This window comes from Mustelus asterias, chromosome 17 (genome assembly GCF_964213995.1).
Source record: "Mustelus asterias chromosome 17, sMusAst1.hap1.1, whole genome shotgun sequence".
In the NCBI taxonomy this organism is placed as follows: domain Eukaryota; kingdom Metazoa; phylum Chordata; class Chondrichthyes; order Carcharhiniformes; family Triakidae; genus Mustelus; species Mustelus asterias.
The window spans coordinates 56,132,649-56,154,213 of record NC_135817.1 but is presented as its reverse complement, the minus strand read 5'-3'; the positions used below and the strand labels follow the sequence as shown (position 1 = coordinate 56,154,213).

Sequence of the window (21,565 nt, the reverse complement as noted above, 5' to 3'; positions counted from 1 at the left end):
CTTCTTAGGCCCAAGCACATGCTTCATTAACCACTCTCAAACTGCCCTGCCACATTCAATGTTTTGTACAGGCATGCCCCCAGGTTCTTACACCTTTTTAATAATTCAATCCTTTATTTCAGAGTTTTTTGGGTTGCAACACCGTATAGGGTTGGAAGGATCACATTTGGGGTTGCAAACTATCCTTCCTCCGAAGAAGCAATCATGACTGTGGAGAGAAGTCTGCCAGTTTGGAGGTTCAATAGGACACCCTTGGACCCACTCAATCAATGCCGACAAGCAGCAAGTGGACGGAGCACAAAGCAGCCTTGAGTATCAGAGACTACGTTTAGCAACGGGTTCGGGCCCAAAGTACCCTTGAGTATTGGAGACCACATTTTGTGGCAAGTTCAGGTGGGCCACCTTGGAACAGACAGGGGCCAGCAAGTGTACCTCAGTCACTGACTGAGTGCAAGAAAAACCAGGAGGTCAAGCATTTTGAGCCTGAAACAGTGGCGTTTCTGCTCCTTACCCAGGATAGTGATGCTTCGCATACACCAGCAACTCGATCAAAAGGGTGGAAGGGAAGAGGGGCTGATAAGTGTGTGCACATGTGAAGAGGAGGGGGTTTAGGAAGAGGAACTGATGTGTGCGTGTGTGTAGTAGGAAAGAGGGTGTTGGTGAGATGGAAGGGTGAGGGTCAGGGACCTGAGTCTGCTGTCACTGGGGAATTGGCTGAAATCTACATGAGGGCATAAAAATTATGAGCTGCTTTTAAACCTCAGATTTTAATATTTAAATGTATTATAAAATGTCAATCATACACAAACTTTAAGAATTTATATCGAATGATACTATACTGCTTTATTGTTGCTGTTATGCTGCTGCCTGGGGTCATGTTAACTTGCAAGTGTTTAAATGGGATCACAATCAAAAATAATTTGGGAAAGTGTTATTTTATATTGCTTCTCATTCTAACCAAAGTGAATTTCACACCTCTATGCATTAAATTTCATCTGTGGTTTGTCCACCACCCATTTCACCAGCCTGTGAAGAAGTATATCAAAATCTTCCTCTCAATTCACAATATTTCCAAGTTTGGTGCCATTAGCAAAGTTTGAAATTGTGCCCTGCACACTTAAATCTAGGTCATTACTAGGACTATTGCTTTATTTGATCTACACTATCGGCCCTTGGGGACCCACCCCATTGTATTTTTTATTTTTTTCTTGGGATGTGAGCATTGCTGACAAAGCCAGCATTTGTTGCCCATCTTCAACTGCCCTTAAGTGATGGGCAACAAATATGTATTTTCCAGCGACACCCACATCCCATCAAAGCTTAAAAAAGTGGGATCCTCCCTACCCTGCTCCAATTTGAAAAAACTATTAGAATCATAGAATCCCCACAGTACAGAAGGAGCCCATTTGGCCCATCGAGTCACACCGATCACAATCTCACCCAGGCTCCATTCCCGCAACCCCACGCATTTTACCCCGCTAATCCCCCTGACACTAATGGACAATCAACCTAATCTGCACATCTTTGGACTGTGGGAGGAAATCAGAGGACCAGGAGGAAACCCACACAGACATGGGGAGAATGTGCAAACTCCACACAGACAGTGACCCGAAGCCGGAATTGAACCCGAGACCCTGGCACTGTGAGGCAGCAGTGCTAACCACTGTGCCACCATGCAGCCACACTTTACCAGTTCAGAATCACTCAGCCAACTTGAAATCTATGCTATCACTGTCCCTTTTATTCCATCAGCTTTAACTTTGTTTCAAGTCGGTTACATAGCACTTCGTCAAACGAGTTTTAGAAGCCCATGTATGCTCCTTCAACCACATTCCCTCACCAGCACTCTATCACCTCATCAAAAAACTCAAAACAAATTAGCAAAACACAAATTGCTCTTAAATCCGTGCTGGCTTTCGTTAACTAATTGATGTTTGTCAAAGTGACTTAATTTTGTCCCGGTATTGTTTATAAAACCTTTCCCACTTCTGAGGTTAAACTGGCTGGTCTGTAGTTCTGGGTTTATCATTACACCCCTTTTTTGAAGGGGTGTAACATTTACAATTCTTTAGTCCTTTGCCAGCACCCTGTATCTAAGCAGTACAAGATTATTTCCAGCGCTTTGATTATTTCTACCTTACTTCTGGTATCCTCAGATGCATCTCTTCCAGGGTGTCTTTGCAACTTTCAAGTAGTCAGTCTAATACTTCCGTTTTATCAACTTTTAGCCAATCCAATGTCTCAAGTACCTCCTTTTTTACCACAACTTGGACAGTATCTTCTTCCTTGGTAAAAACAGATGCATAGTTTCATTTGGTACCTCAATCATGCCATCTACCACCATGCACAAATCCCCTTTTTGCTCCCTACAAGGGGAGTTGGAGTCAATTATTACCCTTTTGCTATTTGTATGTCTATACAAGACTTCTGGATTCTTCTTTATGTTCACTGCTAATCGATCTTAGCCCCTTATTTCTCTTCACACTTCCCCCTGAACTCGCTAGTCAGCCTGGTTTTCACTTGGCATCTCGTATGCCCCCCCTTCTTCTGCTTCATATTACTCTCCCATCGTTTTTGGCATCCAGAGCTCTCTAGCTTTGTTTGTCTTTCCTTTTCATTCTCATGGAAATGTACCTTGACTATATCTGAACCATATTCTCTTTAAGGGCATCCCATTTTTTTGGTTACGTATTATCCGTCTTTCTTTTTTTCCAATTCACTTGTACCAGATCCGTTCATGTCTCTCAGAAATTAGTCTTCCATCAATTCGCTATTTTTTACTCTGGATTGCTCCTGTCTTTTTCCATAGCTAATCTAAACCTTATGATATTGTTATCATATAACCGTATCACTATATCCCCAATTTAAACCTTATTGCATTCCCTTACTCTGATCACACATGATCCCTTATTATTCCTTACTCTCGTGCTATCTATCGCTCCCAATCCTTTGTACACATTGTTTCTCTTTTCTAATGTTACATCCTGGTGTCCATTCCATTAAGTTTGTTTAGATCCAACTACACTTGCACGCAAACAGCGATACAGGTCTGGAACTCTCTTCTGCAAATGGTAAATGCTAGATCAATTCTTAAATCACAAAACTGAGTTTAAGAGATTGAGATAGATCAGCCATGACCTCTCTGAATATGGGACAAGCTTGAGGTTAAAAAGAAATATCTACTCCTATGTTCCTTCTTAATTGAAAAGGTATAACATATCAAAAAATAAAAATTTACGTTTATGTAGCAGGTTAAGATGAAAGTATATACTTAATGTGTAGCTTTATTTTATACATTTATACTATTGGTATAATTGCAACTTCATTCAAGTTTCAGTATAAATCTGGTGCCAAACAGTAGTCAAAATAAAACTACACCAATTTCTCCCTATTTTCCTCCCAAAAACAGGTTCATGTGCTTTGTCAGATTCTATCAGATCTAAAACAGCTCAAAACTATTAAATATCCCATGTCAACCTTGCTCCTCGTACAAGTCAGAATGCCTCGAGGATCAAACTGGTACCAGCAATATTAATATGTGCACGACAAAAAGCAAATTAATGCTCTGGTTTATTCCAATAAGGCTGAACATTCTTTGCTTGAGGATGTATATTGGCCCTGCAAGCTTCAAACTAAGCTAAAAGGGCATTAAATGTAGCATGTCAGATTTAAATCTGGCATTGCAATTTCAATGATTCAAATGCCACCTCATGAAATAATACTGGATTATGAGCATTATAGCGAGACATCCCATAAAATCAGGTGAAATGCTGGAAATGGAAATAATACTGTGGAAGATTTTTGGACATCAGAGTACAATGCAAACCGCAGGTATTTCATATTATATACCAGTACAAAGAATAACATGGGATAATGAATGAACTTTTTAAAAGAAAGTCAAAACATAGCATTGTGAATGAACCCTTGCAAATCTCCTGGCATCTTAAGGAAGATTTATATGGTGTCTATAACATAAAAGTGTCCCAAGGTGCTTTGCAGGGACATTATAAAACAAAATAGGGCGAGCATGCAAGTAGAAAGTTGCAATTATCAGCCGCCTATTCTCAATACAATACATCCCATCCAACCAACAACTGTTATGTACTCCTCCAGATGCAAGTCTCCTTATAATAATGGCAGAATACTATACTGTTACATAAACCTAACAAGAGCCAATAACGGTTGGGTTAACACTGCACGGTTTGTAAGTTAGAATAACAATTTTTAATGTGTTAAGTTTTAGGAAACAGATCTTGCATCTTATACCACAGTATAGATACCAACTGATGACATATTTCTTTTCTCATTTACAGATGTGAATTTTATCGTATTGCTGTGAATATAGTTGCTTGGCTGGTGGAACTCTTCTAACTCAGATGGTTGTGGATTCACACATCCCCCTCCCACCCCACAGAGATTTGTGCAAAAAATTCAAACTGATATTGAAGCACTGCTGAGTTTGCTGCACTGTGGGAGGTGCTACCTTTCAGATGAAACTTAAAACTAAGGTCCTGTCTACCCTCTCAGGTGGATATAAAATATTTCATTTATTTAAACCTATATTAATCTGATTTGCTGTCTACATGACTGTGTGCAAATTGGTCATTGTGCTCGTCTATGTAGCAGTATGCACTTCAAAAATAATTCACTGATTGGGAAACACTTTGGGAAATCCTAAAGGCATAAAAGGTGCCACATAAATTTGTAATTTAATATACTTTTTTCAAGGGTCATTGTGGTGTGTATGTGTATGTGTGTGTGTGTGTGGGTGGGTGGGTGGGTGGGGGAAGAGATAACAAGGGCATTTCAGTTGCGCAATATACTTCATACAATAACTCTCACCACTGTTGTATCATTAAGTTTTAGTGACGTCCTACTCTCAAACATCATTACATCACAAGATAAAGGTTAAAGATTAATAATTAATCTTGCAGCAACAAGCTATTTACTGGAGTAACCCAAAAACCCAAATTGGCCTTATTGTTTTGTGCAGCAGCTAAATGCCTCACCTGCATTAATCTATAATTATAGTAAATTCTTAAAAACTAAGTCAACAAAGGGGCATCACCCCAGTTTTAGGCAGTAACATTTGTAATAAACTGACTGTGAATAAACAATGCACAAAAGGTTTTGTTTTAGTCAGATACTTTTGATATGGGGATAGGATTAAAAAGATAAATATTAAAAGAAATGATCTTATCTAGTACAAGTCCATCAGTTCTCCAAACATTGAGGCAATTGGCTAATATTACAGATCAACATCAACTTTTAGTCAGCTGTTACTCAAAGCATGATGTAGTGAAATCTGACAGATAATCATTATACCATAAATGGCTGGAGAAATAAATCGCAAGATAGTCATATAACATGAGGATTAAGGATGGCATCTAATTGCCAACAAAATTCTAAACACCACTGAACTCAAGATTAGATTTCAGTTTTAAAGTCCTCCCTGAAACAGTCCGTACCTTTTTTGGATGTATATGTGACTTAGTGAGACCAAGTTGCTGCGTACAAATTTGATGGTTTTTAAAAAAACTTCATTATGCTTCTCTTGGTTGATCAAAAGCACTGGATTACTCAATGTGATTGGCACAACAGCATTTAACTTTCTTTGCAAGAGATTTTTTTTCCACTTTCAAGCACCTTACTATTTGGCAATAGCTTAAGAGCATATTGGTTGCATAAATACTAAGAGGAATCTGTGATGCAAGTGCAACTAGTTTTCAGTGAAATGAATATTTGTTCATTGAAAATTATACATGAAATATACATTAAATGCAATTAGCCTGTTACAATCATGAAAGCAAGCAATGAAGTAAAACCTACTTTTGTGGATAGACATTTTATGGCAACTCGTGAGGATATTTTGGTTAGTTTGTGCACTTTACCTACGCATCATGTTCAAAGGCTAAAAATCTCCAAATTGCTCATTTACATATGCATTACAAAATGAATGATCTATATAAGAATGAAGTCGCCCAAAGATGCAGTGGATGAGAAACAGTGGTTACTAAAAATTGAAATGCTATCAGTAGCCCCTTACTAATATTAGATGTTGAATTTGGGCATTTTGCTTACTAAAGTAAAGCACACAACATTTTGCAATTCAAGTGGATGACAACTGTTAGGAAGTGGTATTTCCACTGTTTATACTTTAAATCAATTCCAAAGTTGTATATTGACTTGTTTGCTAATGCTTGAAAAAAAGCATAGCTCAACTGAATGTGCATAAATTTGTTTCATGCTACACAATTTCATACAACATACAAGACCTGTAAAATCCTGGCAACCATAATTAAGTCCAAAACTGTCCCAAAACTTGGTGTGGAGATGCCAAAACTTGGTGCGGAGATGCAAGTGGTGCCAGTGCTCACCATTAAACTTACTGAAACAAACTCAAAAACAATTCACAACCTTTTGACTGAAAAAAACTTCTCCTAACCTCAATCCCAAATGGCTAATCCTTTGAGACTGCGATTCCGAGATCCAGATTCCCTAGCCAAAGGAAACATACTCAGAGCATCTATCCTGTCAAGTTCCTTGTTACCATTAAATTTTACACCTCATCCTTCTACGTTCCAGAGTACATAGATCCAGTGTGCCAAATTTCTCCTTTCAGTCTCATGAAGCTTCCTTGCACTCTCTCCAGATTATTCTTCCTTTCATATGGATGCCAGAGCTGTCCACAGTACTCAAGGTGTGGCCTCAGTAGGCCCTATAATCGATTGCAGCAAGACTTCTTTATTGCTCTATGCCAATCTCTTGATATTAACTTCTTGCATGCCTCTTGCTTTTCTAATTGCTTGCTGTACACATGCACATTAATTTTGAGATTCATCTACAAGGACACCCAGCCCAGTCTCGTACCATTTTAAAAATTGTGCTTTTTCATGTTTTCTACCAAACTGGGTAATTTCACATTTCCCATACTTTATATCCATACATGTTTTGTGGCATAAAATTTAGAAATAATTCCTTGTAAAAAAAAAATGAAGCTGGGTTAAATCATCTTTGATGAAATGGGTAAGAAATTGAAACTTCTAATTTGTAACAATGTTGATGGTGGAATAAAAATTAACAATTTAACACTGCCACATTACTAAATGAGGCTGTTCCTCAGAAGAAGCAACAAGAAAATTAGAGAAGCAAAATATTTAAAGGGATAAATATTTTCAGAGTTGGCAGGATCTAGAAAGCTCTACCCAAAAGGTTGGGGAAGCGGAGTCCATAAATAGTTTTAAAAGGGAGTTGGACAGTTACTTGAGGATGAAGAACTTAGAGTTGCAGGCAAAAAAGGAGGGGTATGGAGCTAAGCACAACTGCTCTTTTGAAGAGCCAATGTAGGTATGATGAGCCAAATGCCCTCCTTCTGACCTAAAAGATTCAAAGGTGAAAAAAAACAAAAAAAACTTAACCGTGATCAGGTCAAACAAATTCACATCAACGTGTCTCACTCATATCCCCCTCTCACGTCATATCTTTATGACATAACCAGCTCTGCCGGCTCACTTAAGGACGATAAGAACATGACAGTCCAGAATATCCAGGTGTCAGCTTTTCTATGACAGATGACATTTTAGTACAATGATGTACGTGTACATCATTCTAACATTGCATCTTAGCACTTCATATAGCTTTATTGTATAAAACAAATTTTTGTACTGAACACAGACTTTACTCAGAGATTGAATTGCCCCAGATGAAAAGCAGTAATATTTTTATTGAAAAGTGAGCACTGTATCTAACTGCTTTATAGATGTACCATCTTTTCAATGTGTCCAGAGACCACAAGAGGAATTTTACTCCTTGAAATTTTATGAACATTTTTATATTTCAAGTGCTTAGTTCAGCTCATAGATTTGTAATTTAATTTATTGCAATAGCTTTAACAGGAAAAAGTAACTGCAGCAATACTATATTTTCTTTTCAAGATCGTAGACCACTAAAAACTTACAAATAGGAAATATGACTTACCCAGTCCATTTTATTTCTTAAAAATATATATACACAAATTGAACAAACTAATATGCTGACATTGTTCTGAAAACAGTATTACAGTCAATTTTGCTGTTAAAAGGACCGTTTTTTGGAGGTCTGCCAAATAATAAGCATATTTCTCTTGTGAGAGATATATGCACAAGTACTTTTGCAATTTGGCAGCCACACAATTACTTTGAAAGTAGTATATTCTACACATGGAGATTCATTAACAAATCACGACAGTACTACTGTAAAAGAATAATTTACTTCTCCTGAAGACAGAACATTGTAAGAATACTTTTTCAACTACTTATGCTGATTCTGGACTAAACTTCACCAATAGTCCACCATGCTGCAGCGCAGGATTAGCACAACTGCATATGAAAATAACAGACAGCAAGAAATGGGGATGAAGATCAAAGAGGTTTTGAGGGTGGAGGTAGGAAAGGTAGCAGGGTGTAACAATAGTGTTTCAGATCGTGGAGCCAAAATAGCTGTAGGTATTGCATCAAACTTAAGAAATGGGGGAAGATACAAGGTCAGAACTGGATTTACAGAGGATGAGAACTGAATGAGGTGGTTGGGTTGGGAAGGAGCATGCTCATGGTGGGATTTGACTCAAGAAAAGATTTTTGAAATGCATGTGCAGATGAAAAGGGAGGCAATAAAGTTTGGCAAGAACATCAATATGGAAGGAGACCATAGAACTCATGGGGTTGTTAAAATTCCATGAACTGGGTATATGCTGCAATCTCGTCTTCACACTCATCAACCCTTAAAACCAGATGAATGTTACCTGCAGTAGTTTATTCCGAACAAATCCAACAACTTAAAATTAGAATTTTAAGTGCTTGAAAATCAAATTATATTGCGATCTCAATTAGCAGTCCATACTTCAGTTTACAGGCTTAAAGACTTGTTGCAGCCGAGTTTATTGTGGTGTATTTTTATGGACACATCGACAAAGCGTAGAATGTATCAAGACAAACTTGTGCACAAAACAAAACAACTAATTTGACACCTCTTTTCGGTCCTTTCACTAACTCAGGATGTTTCACTTTTTTGAATTGGAATCTGTGCTGATGGGAAACGCAGTAGCCAATTTGCAGAGTAAGATCCCACAATTGACAATTAAATAAATGAAACAATTAAACTTTGCGTGATATTGGTTGACAGATAAACATTGGCCAAGACACAGGGAGAATTCCCCTGCTCTTTTTCGAGTAGTGCCATAGGATCTTTTACATTCATTTGAGAAAATAAATGGGGTTTTGATTTAACGTCTCATCCAAAAGGTAGCACCTTCAACATTGCAGTTGCATAGGACTGTCAGCCTATATATCCGCTTAAGTCTTTGGAGTGGTGTCTTAACCTACAAACTTCTGATTTATAAGAATGTGCTACCACTGACTAATGGCTAGCACAAATATAAAAATAAAAGAGTTAGATAACCAAATTCCATCGTATCTGAACACAATACAGAGAGCTGGGAACGGACTTTTGTTCGACTTATTTTGAGGCTGGATGAAGACTGCAAAAATTTTTTAACAGTCCCTTTTTTGCTAACCAGATGTTGTCACAAAGACAACTTTTTCCTACTATTTCAACTCTACAAGCTTTAAAATCACGTGACTGACAATCCAATTTCAATCACAACAAACCGATACTTTCACTTCAGCACCATAAACTTCAGTTCTGTATAGTACACCTTTTCACCAGAGGTCAACATATAGAAAACAACAATGTTAAGATACTTTTGGAAGACATTACTGAAACCAATTGAAATAGGTTTGAGCTTCTGGCCTGAACCTGCCTTTCGGAGGCCAAAAGTTAATCCCAAAAGGTAATTATGGGCAGTTTACATTTGATTTATTGAAGATGACACTGGCAATACAATCAAAACAAACTTACACATTTCCTTGGTCAAATAAAAACTCAAGTCAACATGGAGACATTTTTGAAAAGCAACCATCCATTTAAAATAATTTTAACAAAATGTTTACTTATGTTAATAGTTTGCTGTTTGCAGATGTACCAGATCTCAACATGACAGTGCATTAGTTTGTAATGTTGAACAATTTGCCATAGGACGTGGCATCAGTACACATCAGGTTAAGTTTAACACCTGTATACTCTACATATTAAAAGACATTTTTAAAAAACCTTTTTCGATATATATATATTAAATGTTTCACTGTTGTGTGCATTACAGCCCAATATTTAAAGTCCATTTTTAGCAGGCATCACAACAAATGAGATTTCTAGAAAAGGACAATCTTCTTTTAAATGGATGTGACTATGGTAAAGGAAATGTTTTTAAATTATAATGCACAACTATATGCTGGGTGTCAATAATGACGAAATGTATATCAACTGTATATATCGGCTAAATAATCCCATACCCCACAAACCAAATGGTTTTGATTAAAATTTCTGCAGGTCACTGAAACAACACAACTGTCATATACATATGAAAATAAACGTGAATATTTCCAATGCCTGCTCGATTGCTGTTGCCCTGTGGCTAACATTGGGGTATACAACACACACTTCCAGTACAGTAACACTGTCAAAGAGTCCATCTTCTCACTCTCTCACTGAGCTAACGTATAAATAAACCATTGCTCTCTATATATATGAGAGATGCCAATCCAACCAAAGGAGAAATGTCTCAAACAACCGTCAGGCCGTAAAACGACAAGGGGAGAGAGGAGGAGGGAATAAAACACAGAATCCAAACAGGCCGAGGAATCAGAATGAAACAGACAAACCTCTCCCTGTTTTCTCTTCTCATCTCTTTCACCCTCCCTCTCTCTCTCTGTCTGTCTGTCTGCCGCCTGGGCCGCTCTGGTTGCTGAGAAGCCGCCGCCGCCTGGGTTTACAGTCCCCTCCTTCCTTCGAGAGAGGGGGTGGTAATTTGGGGGGGGGGGGGGGGGGTGAAGGAAAATAATAAACAAATCTCCAGTGCGGGAATTCAGGATCGTCTCCTACCTTCCCCCTCCCCCCGGTCTTAAGCCGTCTCCCTCCCCCCACACTGGTGGTTATTTGGGTTTAAATTTTACCTTGCCCACTCCCCCCTCTCTCTCTCTTTTATTTCACAAAATGGCGCGCACTACAAACCTGCGCAACAGCAAACACCTCCTCGGCGCCGCCTTTTTTCAAACCCGCTTTACACCTCCTAGCGCCGCTCGCCAACCCGACTTCTCCGGCCGCTCCGACCATTCAACTTTCTCTCTCTCTCTCTCCCCGCTCTCTGGCCTTGGTGTGGAAGAAAATTAAAAAAATAAACACAATTCTCAGAATGGAGGGGGAAAAAAGAAAGGTGGAGTTTTTTTTTCCCAAAAAAAAATATTCCTCCCCCTCAAAGAGAAAAAAAATATTCCGAGGCGGGAAAGCCCTGAAAAAAATTTTTCTCTCTCTCGCTTCTCTCTCCTCCTAACAACAAAATGGCGGCCGACGGAGCGCGTTGCTATGGGGACTGTCAATCACAGCGGATGCCCCGGATGAGGCGCTGACGTCAGCAAAGGTAGAGCGACCACCCTCCCCCCTCGCGCAACCGCAGGAGGAGGACGCTTGTCAACCAGCTTCAGTGGCCCCGGATGCCGCACTGATTAAGAGGGCGGGGCCAGTTGCTCGGAGAAACCGTCAATTAAACCCCGCCCACAGAGGGGGGAAAAAAGCTACAAAAGGCTTGTTGCAAAGGGAGTGGTGGCCAGTGGAACCTGCTGGGCGGTGTTTTCCATTGACCATGGTTGTATTGTAAAATGTTGGAAACGTTTCCTTTACTGTATTGAAGCATCTCAGAAAAGAAACTATATTGTTGCTTTTTGTGATAGTCATTCGAGAATATTTGCAATGTTCTCACAGATTTATAAATAAAGTATATTTTGGGAAAAAAATTGTCAAGGTTACACAACTTCTGTGCACTTCTTTCTCACTCATTGTTCTGAGTCGTCTTCCTTGCCTTTTGCTGGGCAAAGATCGAAGCAAAACTTTTTTTAAAAAGACTTTAAAAGTCTCTATTCCTTCAGCTCACCCACCACCCAAAAAATGAAGCATTAACATTGCATCCGTGAACACTGACCCATGCGGGTGCATTTTCTTTATTTGGACGTAGGCTGAAATCTGTACCAGTGGAGTTCATTTATTATTTTGTTCTCTCCCAAAAATTGCAGGCGCCTGTTTTATTTGGACATCTTCGAAAATGTTTGGAGTGCGGATGACCTACAAACACACTGAAATATAAACGGTGTGACAGAATGGGCTTCCCTCCCATTGAGCACAGTTGTCGAGCTGCAGGCTGAGTTAAACGATGAAGAGTCTTTGAATGATTGAAGTTGAACACTCAAAATGACACTTCTGTAACTGGAGGGGAATCAATTTATCTTACAGATCTCTCCTCTCCCCCCCCCCCCCCCCAAAAAGAAACTGCAATTAATAATCATATCAGAACGTACTTGTTTTAAAGATGTTATCTATATTTATTCTGGCAAGAATAATGAAAAGGTGCTTTCATTCCTCTCGCAGCACTTTTAGTTGCGAAAGAACGATTTTTAATGTGTAATAATGGCAAGAGACCGGTTCTCCACTCCATTCTCATCAGCTGGCGTGACATTCACAGTTTTAATGAGTTATGTGTCTGGCACACACTGTAGGGGGACGGGCTCAAGCTGAAGGTGAGCAGGAATGTAAAGCTTCAGACTTACTGACTGCTGCTTGCATTTTGAATGGTTTCAGTGGCGAGGTAACGCTATTTAATTGTTAATTTCCTCTGCTAGCAATGCAGCATTTATTATACCTTTCTGTCCTGTATTTCAGATGTCTACTCGGTTAAATTATCTTGGGGGTGGAGGTGGAAAAATGTGGGGGGAAAAGGTGGATCGCCCATTTGCAATAAAATCACACCGTGACAGTGCGATGTTTGGTCCAATCCTCAGACTGTAGTGTTGTCCAGCCTCAGCTGGGACAGAAATAAAGTCATTGGAATTATTTTCAGCATCCCTACCTGAACACGGAATAGGGAGAGATTCAGCCCGAATGCTGCTTCTAGCCAAATGGATTATTGCCATCGATACCCACACACGAGGCGACTTGAACAACTCGACATGCCACAGACAAGCAGGCATCTTAGACCTCCCTCAACCTTAGTTTAATGCATGTACACGATGCAACAGATTCATTTATGTTTTGGTAGATAACCAGTCACGCCTCTATCCACCTACATATAGCCAGGATGCTGTGGAATTTGTCACCGCAATGCCCCCTTTCTGCAGAGGGATCTCAGGGGTACTCCTATGAGTTAGCCCCCACTGGTAAGGAGGCATTTGTGGCTTGCTGACCTTGCATGGAACAGTACGCATCTCATCTGCCTGCAACACAGTGCTCCATAGCAGCAAAAAATACGCTCTTGCCGGGGATTTCATTGAATTCAAGCAAACCACTGGATTGTGCACGGAATATATAGTGAAACGCATGCATAGGGATACAGGGCATTATCTGCAGTGCCCACACTATGTATGCTCATGCAATCTCTTTCAAGCACCGGCTATGCCAAGGCGAAGTGGAATGTCTTGCAGCCGAGATAAAAAGAACAAGTTGTTCCTTTCCATAAGCAATAATCCCGCTCAGCTGCTATCAGATTGCAAACTCCCCAATGCATCGACATGGAGAGAGGATTTGGTGCAGAGCATTCCTATCACATTGCTGGAGGTATCCTCACAATCTACTGACTAGCCCACCTGACTTAAATGCTGTCCCCAGGTTAGAGATCATGAGAGAGTATGTAGCCGTGTTATAATTTAGAATGAAGCTCCCGCAAGACTGTTTTCAGGAGTTAAAAACAGTAAAAACCAGAGATGAGAAGAGTCATGTTGGACTTTAACTTCAAGAGTGATATTGAAACGTTAACTCTGTTTCTCTCTCCACAGACGCTGTCAGATTTGCTGATCCCATTTTCCAGCACTTGTCCTATATAGAATCATAGAATCCTACAGTGCAGAATGAGGCCATTCAGCCCATCGACTTTGCACCGACCACAATCCGACCCAGGCCCTATCCCCATAACTCCATGCATTTACCTTAGCTAGTCCCCTGACATGAAGGGGCAATTTAGCATGGCCAATCCACCTAACCTGCACATCTTTGGACTGTGGGAGGAAACCCACACAGACACGGGGAGAATGTGCAAACTCCACACAGACAGTGACCCAAGCCAGGAATTGAATCCGGGTCCCTGGCGCTGTGAGGCAGCAGTGTTAACCACTGTGCCATCATGCCACCTCTTTGAATGCTATGATATTTCAAGTGCTCATCCAAATACTTTTTAAAGGTTGTAAGGTTTTCAGCTTCCACTACCTTCCCACACAGTGCAATCCAGATTGTCACGACCCTCTGAGTGAAATCAAATCAAATCTCCTCTGAAACTCCTTCACCCCACCCTAAAACTCTACCCCTCATGAATCATTAGACTCAGGGATTGTGCCAGAGGACTGAAAAATTGCAAATATTACACCCTTGTTCAATAAAAATTGTTAAGGTAAGCCCAACAACTACCGACCAGTTGATTTTATCTCAATGGTAGGGCAGCTTCTGGAAACAATAATGTGAGACAAAATTAATAGTCACATGGACACATGTGGGTTAATTGAGGAGGTCCAGCTTCGATTATTGAGGGAAATTTGTGTTTAACTAACTTGCTGGAGTTTTTTTGAAGAGTTAATAGCGAGGGTCAATGATGGTAATTCTGTTGATATGGTGTATGCAAACCTCCAAAAGGCATTTGATACAGTGCCACTCAACAGACTTGTGAGTGAAGTTATGGCTCATAGAATAAAAGAGATAGTAGTAACATGGAAACAAAATTGGTTTGTGACACCAAACAGAGTAGTGGTTAATGGATGTTTTCTTTTGGGCTGGAGAAAGGTTTGTAGTGGAGGACCCCAAGGATTAGTGTTGGGATCCTTGCTTTTCCTGACATATGTCAATAACATAGAACTTGTTGCACAAGGCACCATTTCAAAGCTTGTGGATGATGTGAAATTTTGAAGCTTTATGAACTCAAAGGAGGATAGTGTCAGGCATAGACAAGTTCGTGGAATGGGTGGACAAATAACAGCTGGAGTTAAATGTAGAGAAATGTGAAGTAATTCATTTTGGGAGGAAGAACATGGAGAGACAATATAAAATATACAATTCTAAAGGGGTTCAGGAGCAGAGAGATCTGGGTGTATATGTGTCTAAGTCATTCAAGGTTGCAGGACAGGTTGACAGGTTAATAAAGCATACCGTATCCTAGGCGTTATTAATAGGGGCATAGAGCCTAAACAGAAGGAAGTTATGGTGACCTTGTACAAGACACTAGTTCCACCTCAGCTGGAGTGTTGTGTTCAGTTCTAGATGCTGCACTTTAATGGGATGTGAAGGCATTGGAGTGCAGAAAGGATTCATGAGAATGGTTCTAGAGATGAGGAACTTCAGTTATTAAGGTAGATTGGAGAAGTTAGGACAGTTTTCCTTGGAGAAAAGAAGGCTGAGAGGAGATGTGATGGAAGCATTCAAAATCATGAGGGGTCTCAATAGAGCAGATAGGGAGAAACTGTTTGCATTGGTGGAATGATCATTCTGTGGTCTATTCTTTGCTGCAGACCACAGCAATTTATGTGGTTCCACAATTCTTAAGCTGATGCAGAGTTAGCCTTTTTAACTAACAGGCTTAGCTGGTGTCTTCACAGTGACCCATCAGGCTACAAAAGCTTAAATGAAAATGAACAATGGAACGTGGTAACTTAATTGTTTTTGGAAAGTCAGTAGAACTACAGTTTACCCAGCCCAGGCATGATTAAATCCCCTGAATAAAACCGAATATTTCTAATCAAAATGTTAAAGTAATGTTAATGGCATCAGGTGATAAGAATCAGAGAGGAAAAAAGCAAATTGACTTGAAGTTACAAAGACATTTACCCGCCCTTCTTGTCACAGATTAAAAACGCTACTAAAGGATGCAGATGTGGTTGATGATGAGTGTACAAGGCTCATTGAAGAAATTAGTGCAAATGTAACATGTGTAAAAAGTACTGGAGAATGCTGCCAGATCCCATTGTAAGTCTTTCATTACCACGAGAGTTTAAGCAGTAGTAGCCATTGATTTAAAGGTGTGGGACAAAAATGGAAATGTTTTTATTTTACACAATATAAGTGTGGCAACTAGATTCAGTCTTTCTACAGTCAGACAAGTAAGGACAAAGGGTGATTGGAGATAAAGTCATGGAAAAATGGATATGGTCTGGAGCTGGAATATTGGTTACATTTCTGACGAACAACAATTTGGTAATGACGAGTTTAGAAATGTGGGTAAGTATGAACAATATGGTCACAAACACTGCATCTGAAAATCCTTTGAGCTATAGGTTCTGTGGAAAAAAAATCATATGGGGTGATCAATGAGATGCTCCATCAAACTTTAATTGATCAACCAAACTGCAAGTTAATAACAAGGGCGCTCCATGCAAAGAATTTGCTTCAGATGGTGGTGGAAGGGTGCTCTCTCAGAGGAATCCTAAATTACCCTCTGTGCAGTGTGATTGTTCCCCTGCCTTAGAAGGGACTACAATTCAGCATACATGAATGCTTTACACTCAGGGAGAAGAACATTCATCAGGGCTGAAGTTTTGGACAATATTAGGAGACATCTAAGGCTTTGTATAAGACCTTCTTCAATCCTGGGATTTAGTATACTATAAAATATGGGGTCAAAAAGAGCGGAAAAGTCCAAGTAAGGTGAAAGGTTCTGATGGTAAGACAGTGGTTCTCCAACATGGCAGTCAAACTATTAAATTCCATTCATAATGGTTAATTGAGATTATTACAAATTTTCAGAATCTGAGCATTTAATAGAAGACAACGGAGTATCCTGCACCTCTCATTCTCATGTTTGATAGTTAAGAGGACCAGAATATGATAGATTCAAGAGCCGGATGGACATAGGCAGAATTATACTGATGCACAGGACAGGGCTATCATATCCACTGCCTACAGTAGGTACTTGGATGATGTATATAGCAAAAGGGTGCAGGGACTGGAGGGATGTGACTATTATAGGGAGAGCAGGCTAAATATCCAAGATGATGGCCAAGAGGTAAGATCTATGGGCTGCAGAATGCCGTGAAAGAGTGGAAAGCAAGAAAATGCAATGCAAGTCCCCGTAGTGGATCTGGGAGCAATTCTTGCACTAGAAAATGATCACAGACCAGCAATAGAATCTCGAGCCATGGAAGGGAGAGATCTTGCAGCAAGAGTCCAGAAAAACATTGGATGGCAAACAGAGGCCATAGTTTATTTTGTAGCAATTGAAGATGAAAGATTTTGCCACTATGGTAAGAAAGGTAAGCCTCTATTGACTACATATTCCTCGGAATGTAGGCCAATTGTTGTAAAATCCACATTTCTGCAGGGAGAAAAATTTCAAAAGAAACATTTTTGAAACTGTTTAAAGAGGCGTGTGACGTCGAAGGGAAGCTGTGGAAATTATACAAATGCATATAGAGATTGAACGATGTGTCAAGGGTATGGTATTTCTTTATTAGTTCTGTTTTGCTGAAAGTAGGCTGTATTCAACTCAAAGCAGATCCAGCAATGTTCTACTGGTACCATGAAAGGAAACTCTTGGGTAGCTTTATGATGCATGTTTACTGATTTTCTATGGGGATGCTCTGTGGAATTTGCGCAATTTGTTATAATAAGATCAAAGAACAAAGAACAGTACAGCACAGGAAACAGGCCCTTCGGCCCTCCAAGCCTGTGCCGCTCCTTGGTCCAACTAGACCATTCATTTGTATCCCTCCATTCCCAGACTGCTCATGTGACTATCCAGGTAAGTCTTAAACGATGCCAGCGTGTCTGCCTTCACCACCCTACTTGGCAGCGCATTCCAGGCCCCCACCACTCTCTGTGTAAAAAACGTCCCTCTGATATCTGAGTTATACTCGCCCCTCTCACCTTGAGCCCGTGACTCCTCGTGATCGTCACCTCCGACCTGGGAAAAAGCTTCCCACTGTTCACCCTATCTATACCCTTCATAATTTTGTACACCTCTATTAGGTCTCCCCTCATTCTCCGTCTTTCCAGGGAGAACAAGCCCAGTTTACCCAATCTCTCCTCATAGCTAAGACCCTCCATCCCAGGCAACATCCTGGTAAAACTTCTCTGCATTCTCTCTAAAGCCTCCACGTCCTTCTGGTAGTGCGGCGACCAGAACTGGATGCAGTACTCCAAATGTGGCCTAACCAGCGTTCTATACAGCTGCAACATCAAACTCCAGCTTTTATACTCTATACCCCGTCCTATAAAGGCAAGCATACCATATGCCTTTTTCACCACCTTCTCCACCTGTGCTGCCACCTTCAAGGATTTGTGGACTTGCACACCGAGGTCCCTCTGTGTTTCTATACTCTTGATGGCTCTGCCATTTATTGTATAACTCCCCCCTACATTAGTTCTTCCAAAATGCATCACTTCGCATTTATCCGGATTAAATTCCATCTGCCATTTCTCCGCCCAATTTTCCAGCCTATCTATATCCTGCTGTATTGTCCGACAATGTTCATCGCTATCCGCAAGTCCAGCCATCTTCGTGTCATCCACAAACTTGCCGATAACACCAGTTACACCTTCTTCCAAATCATTTATATATATCACAAATAGCAGAGGTCCCAGTACAGAGCCCTGCGGAACACCACTGGTCACAGACCTCCAGCCAGAAAAAGACCCTTCGACTGCTACCCTCTGTCTCCTGTGGCTAAGCCAGTTTTCGACCCATCTTGCCACCTCTCCTTGTATCCCATGAGCCTTAACCTTCTTAGCCAACCTGCCATGAGGGACTTTGTCAAATGCCTTACTGAAATCCATATAGACGGCATCCACGGCCCTTCCTTCGTTAACCGTTTTTGTCACTTCCTCAAAAAACTCCACCAAATTTGTAAGGCACGACCTCCCTCATACAAAACCATGAAAGGGGAATTTAAGATTGGAAGTCAGGCTTCGTGGGCATTCAATTTTTAGGACTAGTAATTTAAATCATGAAACGGAATTGGACTGGCGTAATTCTGGTGCGCATGGTGGTTCAGTGGTTAGCACTGCTGTCTCACAGCACCAGGGACCCATGTTCGATTCCCAGCTTGGGTCACTGTCTGTGTGAAGTTTGCACATTCTCTCCACGTCTGCATGGGTTTCCTCTGGGTGCTCCAGTTTTCTCCCACAGTACAAAAGATGTACTGGTTAGGGGCGTTGGCCATGCTAAATTCTCCCTCAATGTGCCCGAATAGACGCCGGAGTGTGGCGACTAGGGGATTTTCACAGTAACTTCATTGCAGTGTTAATGTAAGCCTACTTGTGACGCTAATAAATAAACTTTTTACTTTATATAACAGCACTGTGAATGTACCTTCACCATACTCTTCAGTAGTTCTTTTCTTATTTATTATTTCATGGGATGTGGACATCGCTGGCTGGGTCAGCATTTGTTGCCCATCCCTAATCGTCCTTGAGAAGGTGGTAGTGAGCCATCTTCATGAACTGAAGTCCATTAGATGTAAGCATACAAACAGTGCTGTGAGGGAGGAAGTTCCAGAATTTTGACCCTACAACAGTGAAGGAAAAGCAATTTAGTTCACAATCAAATGTGTGACTTGGAAAGAAGCTTGCAGATGGTGGTGTTTCCAAGCATCTGCAGCCCTTGTCCTTCTAAGTGGCACAGGTTGTGGGCTTGGAATGTGCTGTAGAAGGAGGCTTGACAAGTTACTACAGTGCATTTTATACATTGTACATTGTTGACACTTTGTTGTTGAGACTGAGTGAATATTTAAGAAATGAGCAATAAATGTTGGCCTTAATAAAAGCTTTTTTCTGCTTTCACTATAAATTCTACCTTCTGGCATCGAGCCAGTACATATCCAATGTAGAGAAGATGTTCATACCAATTTTAGTGAAATATCACTCTGCTGTCTTTGTATTCCAACACATAACAACATGGAATCTTACCAACTGTTGGAATGTGATTGCTGCAATCTTATCCCAGAAAGCTGTAACCACAGACTGATACAGTCCTCCAGATATTGCAAAGGAGAAACACAATATGGCTTCCTCACTTATTGAACCTGCCAATAAAACTTGGCCAGATATCTTGCATCCTCTGGTTTCACAAGGATACCCTCTAAGCAGGAAATAAAAGATACATCAACAGCCTAATCTTCTATAACCTACACAGAACCATGCCATTTTAACCTCCTTTGACGTGAACAGCACTAACACAGTCCAGGGAATGCTGTTGAAAGATCAATAGTTCCTACCTCTCACATTTCTTGCAGTTTTTTCTCTTATGTGTTTCTGCATGCTGTATGGAATTAATCTGGATGTTGCTGGATTGGTATCCTATTAGCTGCAACCTGTCAGCACAACCTACTGCTCACGAGCAAGGTGATCGAATAATAGAGGCTACAAACTCCAATCAGTTTTCCATTCAGATGACAAGCAAGAAAATGCAACTGACATTCCCCAATGGACACTGAACTTGTACTCTTTGTTGCCAAATCAATTAAATCATTGTGCTTGACATCCTCCAAGGTGGGAGAATCGGTCAAAAGTGAAGTAATGGAAGGAATCATTAATAATGCCACACAACAGCACAACCTTATTTTGCCAGGACCACTTGACTTCCACCCCACCATCACCATTGCCTTTGATTTGATTTGATTTGATTTATTATTATCACATGTATTAACATACAGTGAAAAGTATTGTTTCTTGGGTGCTATACAGACAAAGCATACCGTACATAGAGAAGGAAAGGAGAGAGTGCAGAATGTAGTGTTACAGTCATAGCTAGGATGTAGAGAAAGATCAACTTAATATGAGGTAGATCCATTCAAAAGTCTGATGGCAGCAGGGAAGAAGTTGTTCTTGAGTCAGTTGGTACGTGTCCTCAGAAGTTTGTATCTTTTTCCCAACAGAAGAAGGTAGAAGAGAGTGTGTCTGTGGTGCGTGGGATCCTTAATTATGCTGGCTGCTTTTCCGAGGCAGCGGGAAGTGTATACAGTATCAAGGGTGGGAGGCTGGTTTGAGTGATGGTCTGGGCTTCGTTCATGGCCCTTTGTAGTTTCTTGCGGTCTTGGACAGAGCAGGAACCATACCAAGCTGTGATACAACCAGAAAGAATGCTTTCTATGGTGCATCTGTAAAAGTTGGTGAGAGATGTAGCGAACATGCCAAATTTCCTTAGTCTTCTGAGAAAGTGGAGGTGTTGGTGGGCTTTCTTAACTATGGTGTCGGCATAGACAGGGGGACCAGGACAGATTGTTGGTGATCTGGACAGCGAGAAACTTGAAGCTCTCAACCATTTCTACTTCGCCCCCATTGATGTAGACAGCGGTGTGTCCTCCACTACATTTCCTGAAGTCGATGACTATCTCTTTTGTTGACATTGAGAGAGAGGCTATTGTCATCGCACCAGTTCACCAGATTCGCTATCTCTTTCCTGTACTCGTCTCGTCATTGTTTGAGATCTGACCCACTATGGTGGTGTCATCGGCAA

At 40.6% G+C, this 21,565-nt stretch overlaps 1 protein-coding gene across 8 annotated transcripts in view; it reads right to left on the bottom strand.

Moving 5' to 3' along the window:
• The window catches only part of dyrk1aa (dual-specificity tyrosine-(Y)-phosphorylation regulated kinase 1A, a), a 114,786-nt gene extending 103,360 nt beyond the window's left edge, over positions 1-11,426 (bottom strand). For 4 of the 8 annotated variants that reach the window (XM_078232721.1, XM_078232729.1, XM_078232727.1 and 1 more), the window contains exon 1: positions 11,104-11,426. The gene's annotated coding sequence lies outside the window, so the exon portion shown is untranslated. Of the gene's footprint in view, positions 1-2,136; positions 2,286-10,754 lie in introns of those variants that run through there. The other 4 variants (XM_078232720.1, XM_078232728.1, XM_078232725.1 and 1 more) reach the window with 3 other exon arrangements.
• Positions 11,427-21,565: the final 10,139 nt, after the last annotated feature.